Source organism: Thermobia domestica, chromosome 1 (assembly GCF_964235325.1).
Source record: "Thermobia domestica chromosome 1, izTheDome1.hap1.1, whole genome shotgun sequence".
NCBI lineage: Eukaryota > Metazoa > Arthropoda > Insecta > Zygentoma > Lepismatidae > Thermobia > Thermobia domestica.
In genome coordinates, this window is record NC_137454.1 from 92319524 (window position 1) to 92333704 (window position 14181).

A 14181-nucleotide genomic window follows, 5' to 3' on the forward strand; every position below is an offset into this window, starting at 1 on the left:
CTAACACCCCAGCACCCTGTTAACATTTTCGGACACCCCCCAGAAATAAATTCCTTACACCCTCCTACTGGGGGGGTGCAATATTAGAAAGATTCATTCTCGTTCTGCCTAAAGCCCTCCAAGACTTTGTAGAAAATATTTTGAACGATCTTTGCTTTAGGCAGAACGGGAATTCTCGTTCTGCCTAACCTTTGGAGACAGGGAACTCTATGCGAGGAGGAATTTAGGTAAATGCAGCAGCGAAAAGCTTACTCCTAGAGTGTTTTTATGCAGATCGGAACTCATGTAAAAAGAATGGCTGTAGTAACGAGCGCGGGAACTAAATCCAAGCGATCAAAATGCAAGGAAAAGTCTGACGAAGACAAAATCCAAAGGACAAAATCACAGGAGTATATATTGGATGTACCAGTGCATGACCTATATGATTATTTTTTTTCCTTCAATTGTCATATATTCGAATTGTCTGTACGTTTTCAACTGAAATGACTTTTTCTTTCTTTTAATATGCTAAAAACTCGCAAAATGCGTTAAAATGTTACAATAAAAGGACAGATTAGATTAATTACTTTCACACATATCCATGTGTAAAGTTCTGGGTATTCCTGTTTATTCTACCTTTAATATATTTGAAATACGTTCAGCATATTAGAGTAAGACCTTTCATTTTAATTACAAAAAGTAACTGTGATGCAATTTGATTTTTAAAAAGTCGTTTTTGTGTAGTAGCATATAGCAATCTTTTATTTTGAGTAATGTATAAATATTTATTTTAATTCTGAAATACTGGTCAAGATTTTTTGAAGCAAAGATTAAAATGTGAAATATATACCGGTACTTATTATAACAGTCTTACGTCTTTTATTGAGCTCCCAGCATTAAAAAAAAAAAAAAAAAAAAAAAAAAGTTATTTCCGCTAAGTGAAGAATTTTAGACATTTTACATGCATAATAGATGAAGAAAAAATAATGATTTTATCAATTTTTATAATTGTGTCTCTTGAATTCAGTCAGTTTTGTCTGAATTTTCCTTGGGGTTTGTCCTCTTGAATTCTGTCCTGCATTCGTAGATAATAATCTGTTTTGTAATTCTAACAGAGGCTGTAAGAAGAATAACTATTTCTTCAAGTTTCATCATAAATTTTAGATGTTATTCTTCTTGGTTTTGGAAAAATTATGAGGATACAGTTCTTTATCAGCAGTGTTATTCACAATTTTTTTTTTTTTTTTTTTTTTTTTTTTTTTTTTTGTTAAATACCTGCGGGCAAATGGAAAATTGATTCTCAGTTGCAGGGAAGCCGTTTGACATTGTAACTGAAACGAACATAAAATAAACTTAATTCTGTATAATATCAAATTAATTCACATCAAGATTTTATTCACTTTTTCAGTAGTTCATCTCTAATATGCTTAGAGTCTCAGTACGTAAAAGGTGCCATAGTTCACATCCGCAAGACATGTTTGGCTATATATTAATTAAACAATGCAAGAGAATGCATAAGGTGACTCTTAAGAAGAAATGTTAGTGTTCTGTATCATAACTTCTTTTTCGGCATCACCTTATCAGCTTATTTGTCTTATATGCATAATTCTATACTATATGCAATAGTATCATATATACTTCTATTTTCATATCTATATTGTCAATGTAAAGAGCAGCAATACAAAATATCTATATCAATATTGAAATACTTGTATGTTTTTTGTAGTTACAATCCAATTGAAAGGTCAGATAATCGGGGATAAGGGCCGTCTTACTCATCCTTTGGATTGTTGATTAATATATGGCCAAATATATCTTGAGGATGTGAACTATGGCACCTTTTATGTACTGCGAGCAGTGGTGGTTTTAGCGGGTAGGCAGGGGCTTACCCAAAAATTTTGAAAAATGTATAAACACTAAAAAATACAATGAAGAGTAAATATATTTTCCACTTTTTATATTAATGGTAAATAATTACCTAGGTATTTAATAAACAGCATCAACCACTATTGTAAAAGTACAAGTAATTTCCTATTGTCAGTAATCAATCAAATGTGCATATGTATCTATATGCGAAGGAGCGGGCCTACCCAAAATTAAAATTCTAAAGCCGCCCCTGACTGCGAGCCTTAGCATGTTGAAGGTAAACTACTGGAAAACTAAATAAAATTTTGTTGTGAAATGACTTGATACTAGATCGAAGTAAGTTTGTTTTATCTTCGTTTCAGCTACAATGTCAAACGGCTTTCTTGCAACTAATTCAATGAATTTTCCATTTCTCTTTAGGTAGCTTCTTTTCTTTTTTCTTTTTTTTTATCACATTCATTTTTACTGAAATAGATGTGAATAACACTGTTAATAACAGAACTGTATCTAGTCACTTTTCCGAGGAGAACAAGTAGAATAACATCTAAAATCTATGATAAAACGTAAAGAAATAGTTATTTTCTTGCGTAATCTGTTACAGTTACTAAAGAAAAAATCTTTTGAAGAAATCCCTCCCTGGACAGAATTCCTCGTCTCGAAAGATTAGGCAGAACAAGAATTCCCGTTCTGCCTAAATATCATTTAAAATATTTTCTACAAAGTGCTGAAGGGCCTTTAGGCAGAACGGGAATACACCATTAAAAAGTTGCTATTTTGGTTTTTAAAAAATTTTGAATTCTTGTTTTTAAGTGCCATTAGAATAAAACAACTTACTTTCGACAAGATAAATTTTCAAGCAAAGCACGCAACGCAAGATTGAATGGAAATTAATCTTTACACGGCTATGATCGTCACAACAACGTTTGATCAATCGATTGCCAACGATTTCATCTCAACGTTACATCAAGCATGAGAAAGTCGACACTAACTGGCTGAAAAAGGAAATCCAATGCAATCGTTCGTTGCATCAACGAATTTTAAAATTTGTTAACAAAGTCTCACTTTCCTCCCTCCTTCCCCACTTGTCCGTCATATGTAACGGGCTAAACTGGCCATAGGTGCCGAAAGCCCAGAAACATATAATTCCTAATTCTTCTTCCTAAATGCTCCTTTCATCACTCTATCCTTTTTATACCACGTTCACAACTTATGTCCTTACTAATAATATTACCACAGTATCAAAAACTAGGCATTTGTTCTATACTTTCTGCTCTCCAACTTTTATGTTTGATATCAACCGCTTCGTTCTAATCATCATTATTTTTCTCTTTCTAAAGTGTATTAAAAAATTGAGTAAGAATAGTGAATAACATAAGACGAAGATCAAATAGTAAAAAGCTGAAATCAATGACAACCGGAACTAAACCAATTGTGGTAACTATTGAAGGTAGTGGTGATATGAATATCGAATGGGAAGCAAAAGGAAGGACTCGAATGAAGAAAGAGGCCTTCAGAAGGAAAGTGGGTTCGTGTAGCGTAGTCGCTAAAGCTCTCTCCTTTAGTGCGATCGGTTTCGGGTTCGATTCCCCCGGTGGGGATACTGGGTCGAAAAGAGCTAACAGCTTTTCACTTCCAGCCATCCTGAGTGCGGTTTTTCCTGAATTTTTCTCATTTACGCCAGGAAAAAGCTAGGATCGTTCCTAGCATAACAGTTCTAGGCTGCTTTTTTCCTTTCTCATTCCTTTCTTCCTTTCCAATTTCCCAGACAATGTGATGGCCAAGGAACGCCATCCCTCATGCGTGACGGGCTAACATCGCCATAGATGCCAAAAGCTTAGACATCTAGTTCCTAACACTTCAGAAGGAAGAAAAGTGTATTTTATTGCTCTGAATAATAATAATAATAAAAATATGGCGAAAAATGCAAGTTAAATGTTTCTCTTATGAGTTATTGTACTATATAAAAAAGAAACTTGGACACCGAACTGCTTAAGTATTTTGAAATGTTGGTCTGGAGAAGAATGGATATATTAGCTGGGTAGAAGGAAAAACAAGTAATTCAGATGGTGTTTTTTAATATTGAACGTAACTTCAAAAAAAAAACTTATTACCACATTAGTATATCAATAAATTGCGTTTTAAAAACGTGTCATACAGTATTTTTCGTCATTAATTGTCTTATATTCAAAACACTCCAGTAGTTCCACAGCCTCACTACTCTTCAGATCTTGGTTCATGTGAAATTTTAGTGTTTCCCAAAACTAATATACTCTCAAAAGATTTCCATTTGAGCACTGCAGATGGTATGCAAATGGAAATTCAGTTAAAGTAATATGTGACTCAGATAGCCACTACACACCTATTCCTACCCGCCAAGTTGTATGGCGAAAATAGTATCACAATTTAAATGTAATGTAGAGATCTACCTTTGAATTCCCTTAACACTATCTTCCATCGAATGTGTGATAAATTGAGAAATGAAAACAATAAATATATCAAAATGTACTTTAATCTTTTACAATTCTTTTATTTACAAAATGTCAATTAAGTTGGTTTCACAACGTTGAAAAATTTCTGTTTTATTTGTTGAAAAGTTTTGTCTTCCATGCTGCAAGTATTAGGCCTGGAATGCTTTGATTTCTGGATCCATGCCTTACGATACAATCAATTGATAATTTGATAAATAAGAGTAAGGATACACATAAGCAAGAGGAAGTGCACCATAAGAAGTACGATAAATGTAAGTCGTTTCTTCTTTCTTCAGATCATCATTCATTTCCCCATCAGCATTGACGAACAGCACTGTAGCCAGCAACAAAACAAAGATTGCCTGCAAATGAAGATTTAAAAAAAAAAATTAGGTCTTAAACAAGAATAATAACATATTTTTGTTTGTTTGTTTGTTATATCCTATCTATTAATTCCAATTTCCCATATATTTGGTCTTCAGATTCTTTATTTGCAAAAATTGCTTTCATATTCAAGTTTACTCGATTATTTGTTTTGTTTCTTTGCTACAATTCTGACTGATATGTTGTAAATAACACAATGATATTCGACAAAATAACAATTCTCGAAAAACAACTAGGTTATTTAATATTGGTCAATTTATTGCAGCTTAACATCTGTTTTTACAACCGACTCTGTATGTATAGAGTCCAATGTATAAAGTGGAGTTCATACTGTTTAAAGTGGAGTCCAATTTTACAACTCTGATTTGTATCGTATGAAGTTCTACTACTGGAGATTGAATTCAGGATCACGGGCATAGAAATAACGCTCTTTAGCCACTTTGACAGTTGAAAATTGCTATTGGAATATTTGGTAGTTGTTTGAAAGATTTGTGTTATAATGAAGAAGTTTGAGTGCCTTTATGTGAAATCATACAACGTGACTATAGGTTTTTGGTATATAAGAATGACCTCGATTTATGAATAAAGAATGATCTTAATAACTCGCTGGAATTGAAAGTGTTGTGGGTTTCAAACGAAGAGTAGTACCGACATGTAACAACCTATAAACCGTTCCCAATGACATTTTAAAACTCTGATAACGATCACAGTGTTAACGCCAGACCTGCAATTCTGCTAAATTGATGTACACTCATGTCCAAAATTATTGTCGCATGTCTATAAATATGTTGTTATAGGAATATAATTTGATAACGAATCCGCCCAGTATTTCTTATAATGTTAGTATGTGTATAATCGGCAAAGGCAACTATGTGGCAAATTTCATGTCAAAAGAACAGTAAATAAGAACAATAAAACGAAAATAAAACTTTTTTGTCCATTTAGCAACATTTTGTTTTATTCATTCTAATTTTCGTGTTTATAATTCTTTTCCTGTGAAATTTACCACAAATATACATTTCCCAATTACACACATAGTATCAGCTTTAAAAGTGTCCTGCAAAATCATTATCAAATTATATTCTTACAAGAAGACTTATGCGACAATCATTTTGGACATGAGTGTACCTAGGTACAAACATTTTTGGAGCTAAATTTTACTTGTATTTCACCTAAGAGTTAGTACACGTCAGTGGCGGATCTAGCCCGGGGCCGGGGGACCTAGGTTCCCCCATTTATTTTTGCAGTCAAGTGACAAAAATAATTTAAGGTATTATTTATATAATTTTGAAAGTTTATAGTAAACTCATGATATACCTATCATAGTCTGGGGTCTGGCTGCATTGCCCAGTTCTTATCTTCTAGATCCGCCACTAATTATGTTGTCTAAGTAAAGAAATGTTATAAAGGTTTGTATTCCGTGCACAATTAATCACCGTTTTGTATACTTGTTAATATAATTTCACTGATTGAATGCCGAATGATAGAAATGAAATTATATCCTTAATTTAACGATCCACGTTTAGGTCCTTTAAGTTATAGGAGATGTATGATTAATTAAAGTAAATGATAGAATAAAATGTGGGAGGAAACGGGAAAACTCAGAGAAAACCCATGGACATGATGTTGTCTACCACGCTTACACAGACTGGGATCGAACCAACGTTATACCACTAAGCCAGCTACTTCATTTAGGGGGGACGAGGGTCGATTGGCCCCCTGAGCTTCATAAATCGATAAATAGTACAGTAAAACCGTATAAACAACTTTTTTATTATATCGACCTTTTTCACCTGTAGCTTGTCCCTCAACTCATTCTTCTCTGTCCCTTCATGTCCTCCACATTAGCATCACCACCAAAAAATAAATAAAAAAAATAAAATAAAATAAATAAATAAATAAGTAAAAATTAAAAAAAATCTGAATGACATTTCAAGATTTTGTAACGCCTGGCCTTGTCTTACTTTGATATACTACAAGAATGGCTATTAAGCTATGTATATTAATATTTCTAAAGCGTGCTTTTTTTCATAGTGAAGGAAAAATAAAATCCGAAGTATCTCATTTCTATTTGTACTTCATTTATAACTTAAATTACCAAACAAAATCATAATTATTCATTGGCCCTAGCAGGTACCTAGTAGTTAGTTACCTATATACTTTCGACCAATATTTTGGAAGAGACAATCCAAATATTGTGTAGACATACTGACTTTCTTTCCTCCTCGCAAGTTATGCTTTGGTTTAAATACATATTGTGACTCTATAGTGAACCAAAATTATATTTATTAATAAATCTGTGTCAAATTAGTTAACGTATATTTTTTCGAGTGTCCTTGACATCACCTTCTAAGCTTCTAGAAAAGATGTTTTGTGGTCTATTCTTATGACACATTGGCCTATTTGGTATGAAAAATCGTTCCCGAATATTCGTTTTCTTATTGTATTACGAGATTAAAATATAGTACGAAACAAACTTGTTGCTAAGAAATTTGTGTTGTTGGATAAATTTCTTATTAGTTTCATTCAGGTTTCCTCATGGATAAATCGTTTGCTCTCTCGGCTTTAGTCTGATGACTCTCGGATCAGTTCTGTAGAGCAACGTTAAGATACAAACAAACTTAGGAATTACATTTTCTTACATTACAACTGATAGTTCTGAAGCCTTAGACAATCTCAAACACTAACATAATTTCTTTTCTCTTATCCAAGCGTGGCATTAGGGTCTGATAGAAGACAAATAAAGCATAATCGTTAATTGAAGTTTAATGGCAAAGGAAAGTTATTAGAACTTAAAGAGTGGCTGCCTATTGGTAAAAGGTTCCTGGCATCTTTGATGTTAGCTTGTGTAACACTTGTTCCACTTCAGTCCCATTACTCCATCTCGGTGACTTTGTACAGTCTTTAACTTCATAGTTCAGTAAGTATGTTCGATCCTAACTTGTTCGACAAGAGTGATTGGGTTGTGCAGCAACTGATCGTACACGTGTTCTACTAGACCATGCAGTTGTATTTTTGCGTCGTCTCATTAAAACATGAGAATATATAATAATGTATATACAGGGTGTTTCAAAACAACTCCGGAGGACGTGGGGGCTCAGTAGTAGAGCGTTCACCTCCGGTGTTTGCGGTCCCTGGTTCGATCCCAGCTCTCGCCGTGTGGACTTTGTGGTGGACAAACACCGTGCTCGTGGGTTTTCTCGGGGTTTTCCCGTTTCTAGTAAAAAAAGAACTGCATAGTCTAGTAGAACAACCTTAGGGAGGTGATTCCTGACACTAAGATACGACAAAAAGTATAGACCAACCTGGGTACACACATGCTTCCTTTTGCAGTTATAGGCTGCCAAAAACATGAGAAAATGAATTTTAAAGGTCCATAACTCCAAAACTCTGAAAGCTACCGTAGTCGGGTCAAGACTTCACTTAGGAACTAGTATGCGCTCTGTCCAAAAATCCATGTTTCAGAATCCTAAGGTACTCACGCAACAATTCATATACAGGGAATTTCACTACGGGCATATAATTTGAAGCACTCAACAACTAAGTTCGTTTTTTCATGTTTTCGGCAGCTTATAACTCCGGAAGGGATCATTAGTGCACCCAGGTTGGTCTATACTTTTTGTCTTAACTTGGTGTCAGGAATCATGAATCATTCCTCAAACGTTTTCGGTGTTGTATTGTAACGTCCTTCATATATATCCTGTTCGTGTGTGTATTACCAGCTAATAAAATAAAATATTCATTTCTCAATCAATTAGAATGAAGAATAAATAAATACTTTCGGTTTATTCTATATATGTTTGTACTATTACTGTTTCTGAAGATTACACGTGTAACGTAAAGTAAACAAAGTAAACTAGAGCATTGTAGAGGTTAATTATTTCCCGATAGCTGACAAAATTCATCCTTTATTGAGCTTAGCATATCTACACAAGAGCGAAATTAGTGACATTTTATTTTGAGGAAATTTCACTAAAAATTCAAACTTCAAATTTTATGGTCCATAACTCGGGAACTAAAGATATATGGGCCGACATGAGCCATGGTTCGAAGCGGCAAGCGACAAAATTTTCACAGATCACGTTTTCATATTCCGCTACTGGAAATTACAGAAATTTGGCGGCATTTTCTAATGAGACGGGGCCGCAAAAATCTTACAGATGGCCCTGTGTACTGAACTAGTCAAGATCGGTCAAGATTGCATGAGTTGTAAACAACAGTGTCGTTATGATTGATTCGTTAAAAGAAGAAAATCAAATCATGGACTAAAAGTACTTTAGAGGCTAGTTTAGGTCATATTAGTGGAGGTGCCATGTAGTTACGTCTACACAGTTTCTCTTGATTCAAATTATTTAAAAATGAAAATGTATAAAAATCCTAGTATTTATGAATTTCCAAGATTATTCTTTAAGTAAAATGTATTCAAGAGAAATATACTCAATAAGTTAATTGAACTTCCATACTTACAACAAACTTCATTTTGAGAAATGTTTTAAGCAGGTTTCTCCTCGTGCTCAAACTGTAATATACAATATTCAATAATCTCTTATATAGAAATTTTCTTTTCCAATCTTCCGTTTCCATCTTGAACTTAATTACAGAGGTTAATACTTAGAACCTTTTTGTTTCTAAATTTTATCTACCAAAAAGAAACATGTTTATTAGTTACTTTTAGAAATAATTTTCCCGTTCTGTGGTAAATTTCTGATAAGATTAGCACAGGAACATGTAGTGGGTATGTATTTTACACTCTTTTAATAGTAGTAATTAGTAATATCGTATGTAAATCTTTGATAACATAATCTGTTCCTTCACAAATTGATAGGTTTTCTTCTTTCTTTCTTTTTAGCAGAATATTTTAAAACTGCCTGCTGGACATTTTGTAGCAGTCAAGGTTAAACAATATATTAAAGATCTAGATGTTTGAGGGTTTTGCTTGATAGCGTTTCCGCATCATTCCTTCCGATATCAAATGTTAGCATCAATGCTTAACCGAATATTCAGATATTGCAGAAGTAGTGTTAACAAATTTCATTGTAGAAATTTCTCTATGCCTGCTAGTGCAATTAAAATTACAGAAATACCTTGCTCTAACACATTTTTATTATTACGCTAAGAGTCTTAATTGTCAATAGTTTTGCCAATTCAATTTTCTTAAAAGTAATGAATTAAAAGCAGTAAATAGAACGTATATATATTACGTTACAAGTCGGATCCTATATCGGTTTTGTGACATGATGATATTAACTACAAATGAAGAATGCGGACATAGTATTTCAGTGATAGATTGCACATCTTTGGTTCAAAGAGTCCACCGTTCGATCTCACACCACGTTAATTAGTTCTGGACACAATGTTTGTGAGTTTCCTTGAGTTTTTCCCGTTTTCTCCCAGATTTTAATTCCAAAAGTATATTTCATAATCATGCATAATGATTTCATAATCATTAATCATCCGTATCCTTTAACATTAATTTGGTCCCGGATTCGATTCCCAGTGAGGACACTCGGTGGAAGAAATGGAAAAGCTTTATCAGGCCAGCCATCGTGAGTGAAATTTTCCTTGGTTTTCCTTATTCACAGGAGGTGAATGCCGTGATGATGCTTAGCATACAGGTCCCAGATCGTTTTCTTCCTTCCCTTTCCTCGGATAGTGTGATCACCGAGGGACGTCATCCCTTATACATGACGGGCTATCATGGCCATAGATGCCGAACGACCAGAAATCTAATTCCTAATCCTAATCGTAGTGACGGGCTAACATGACCATAGATGCCAAAAGCCCAGAAATCTAATTCCTAATTCTAATCCTAGCGCCGGGCTAACATGACCATAGACGCCAAAAGCCCAGAAATCTAATTCCTAATCCTAATCTTAGCGACGGGCTAACATGACCATAGATGCCAAAAGCCCAGAAATCTAATTCCTAATTCTAATCCTAGCGACGGGCTAACATGACCATAGATGTCAAAAGCCCAGAAATCTAATTCCTAATCCTAATCCTTTAGCATTAATTGATACATTTGTATTAATTTTGTAGTTGGACACTTTTTGGGCCATCCAAAAACTAAAGGGTCCCTTTATTGCAAATGCATTATATTGGAATCTCATTGAAATGCATTGAACGTAGCGGTTATGGTCACACATTAAGTCGTAGATTTAGGAGTGTAACCAGGTTTGAAGTTTTAGTTGGGCAGGCATTATTTTAGTTCGGGATCTAAACATGTTCTTAATAAATATGGTTAAAAAATAAACATTATTGTTGTAGGAGCATATGTTCAATCATGTATCTTTAGAGAAAATGAAATCTTTCAGTTTTGTATCCTACTTATGCTGGCTAGGCTAAAGAAGGTGATGATCATGAGAAATGAATGCAATGGTGGAATGAAGAAAATTGGGAGGAACGCGAACGCGATATTTATCTACCATAAAGCCCACTTGGCGCGAGCTGGAATCGAACAAGGGACCCATGCACTAGAGGGGAACACTTTACCACTGAGGCATCATGCCCCCTATGAATGTTTAGAATCTTTACATTACTATGTTATATTCAGGAAAATAATGGCTTGTACATTGGAGTGTTACGATTAGTGATGAGCAAATGCAAGACCAAGACCAAGACCGGGGTGGTCTTGGTCTTGGTCTTGGTCTTGCACACCCAGTCTTGGTCTTGGTCTTGCACTGGAACACTTGGTCTTGGTCTTGGTCTTGCACACCCAGTCTTGGTCTTGGTCTTGGTCTTGCATGCAAGAGTCTTGCAAGTCTTGCGTTTAAGAAAACTCAAGCTTTTCATAGGTAAATTTTACTCTGGATATAAGGGATAATAAACTCTACAATGCAGCAGTAGTGACGGAAATACAATGTATGTTTCTAAATTTAATATAATTTAACGACGTGTAAGTATGATGATAGTGTACAACATAGGTGATGACCTCTTATTTTTTTAATGGGTGCCCATGCTTCACTACTTACAAGATATGCCTAAATCACAACGTTTCGTAATCTGTTTATATATTTTAACAGATCCAACACTCCACTTGTTCAGAAACTGGGGAGGCTACCCCTGAGACGCATGAAAGAAAATCAAGACGGCACAGATTATTGAAATACCATGAATTGCAAAATTATTTTTAAACTCTGGAGGCGTCAGATATTTCTTTCCAACCACGATTAGCTAATCTTTGTATTAAACAAACTTCCAATTAAATAGTGAGATTTTGTTTTACTCATTCCAATTTGTACTCAATGGGACATAAACATGGACATTACGCAAAAGCGATTTAAAAAAATGCAGGCATTCGAAATGTGGGCATCTAGAAAAAAAGGAGAGAATGAGCTGTGTTGAACGTAAAACGAATTAGAAGGTGTTAGAAATATTAGCAGTAGGAAAAAAAAGAAGAAGAATTTTAGATATTGTTAAGAGGAGGAAGGGAAACTGGTTAGGATATTGGCTGAGGAGGAACTGTATTATGAGGGACTGCTAGAGGATATTGTGGAGGGAAAGAGAGGGAGAGAGCGAAGGAGACTGTAGTTGAAGGAAGGTATTAAAACAGAAAATTACTACGTCTACTTCGTCAAGACGAAGAGATTAGCTGAGGACCACCGAACGTCGAACCTTCTCAGTTGCAGCAAGTAACCTGCCAATAATGGCAGAATAGCTATGATGATGATGAAATGTTTAGCAATACTGACCAAAAAAGAGAGAGAAAATTAAAATAATAATTATTATAATCAAACCTCTTAATATTTTAAAATAATTTGAGTGAAAACTGAAAATGACTCAACTGTCTATGTCTTGTATAAACTCTATTTATATGAATACTTTCGACCTATATTAGAAATACAAAATAACGACATCAAACTCCGTCATTTGAAGTCTCACTTGTGAATATGGATTACGAGAATCAATTACCCACTTCGTTAGGTTAAACTTAAAAAAAAAAAAAAAAATGATATATTTCGTTAGTCAGTCACTTTTTACTATTAGTAAAGCGCTCTCTGATATCGATCATTTTCGATTATTTTTATATTTCTCTCTCCTCCTCCTCCCCAAGTTGCGGGGCTGAATTTGGATTTAAACGGCATCAGAAGTGTCACTGTTCGTCTCAGAGACCCCGGAATCCATAGAGAAAACTATGGATTCAGCACTAATATCGGTCATTTTCAATAAACTTATAGCTATATCTCCTCCCCCCCCCCATGTTGCAAGGCATGGCATCGAAAGTGTCATTGTTCATCCCAATGATCTCGAAAACCATGAGTTCCACATTGATTCCACAGTGACATATTTGTGATGCATCAAAAATATGCTAATATAAGCAAAACCGTGTACATGAATTGTGTCAGATTGTATAATAAACTTCCTCTGTACTTGAAAAATATGACCAATGTTTCCATTCTTGGTAAGACTTTATATAATCTACTCACTGAAAAGTGCTATTACACAATTAAAGAATATTTAAATGACTCATTAACTGAAGAGTTGGTAACAGATACTTACCCGTGAGTACGTGCCTGGTGTGGTACAAACAGTTACCTAATTATGTGGTTTTGTATTTTTAGAAAGATTGCATGATGTATACTTCTGGTACTTGATAATATTGTATGTTTTTTTTTTCTTTCTTTCTGACAACTGTAATGCTTACATGAGAATTTCTCATGCTTTGTAAGCTAATGAAACAGGCAAATAAATGAAATGAAATGATAATAATCATTTTAGACATTTTTTTATATATCTCCTTTCTCCCCAAGTTGCGGTGGTGAATTTGCATTTAAACGGGATAGGAAGTATCACTGTTCACCATAGCGACGCCGAAAACTATGGATTCGACACTAACATTTGATCATTTTTTATCATTATTATGTATCTCCCTCTCCCCAAGTTACGAGGCTGAATTTGGTCGCAACCTCGAAAACTATGGATTCAACACTAATATTCGTCCTTTTCGATCATTTTTATCTCTCTTCCCTCCGCCAAGCTACGGGACTGAATTTGAATTTATACAGCATCGGAAGTGTCACTGTTTAGCTCAGCGACCCCAAACATATAGATTCCATTTTAATATCGGTCATTTTCAATCATTTTAAAATATCCTTCCCCTCCCCTCCTCTAAACTGCACCGTCAAAGTGATATGACAGAAACCATCTCAAGTCCGATCCTATGTTGAAAATGAGATCGAGTTCGGTCTGGTGGTTCAAGAGTTACTAATTTTATTTATTTTTGTACATTTTCCATCCCCTTCCCCTCCCCTAAGTTCTACCGCCAAAGTGATTTGATAAAAACAATCACAAGTCCGAACCTCATCTATGTTGTAAATTTGATTGAGATGATTGGCTAGATCAAGAATGATGAAGTCACAATGACAGTCACTTATATTTTCAGTTTTTTTTTTTTTTTTTTTTTTTTACATATATCTCCCTCCTCCTCCTCCCCTTCGTTGCTCCGTCAAAATGAACTGACATGTTACCTTCCAGGCTTGAACCT

General features: G+C 34.6%; 1 long non-coding RNA gene across 1 annotated transcript; it reads right to left on the reverse strand.

The window, feature by feature from the left end:
• Positions 1 to 4336: 4336 nt before the first annotated feature.
• Positions 4337 to 9461, reverse strand: LOC145687325 (uncharacterized). The gene is made up of 2 exons (XR_014131678.1): positions 9165 to 9461; positions 4337 to 4675 (listed from the first exon to the last, which is right to left on the reverse strand). It is a non-coding gene; the product is annotated as an uncharacterized LOC145687325 (long non-coding RNA).
• Positions 9462 to 14181: the final 4720 nt, after the last annotated feature.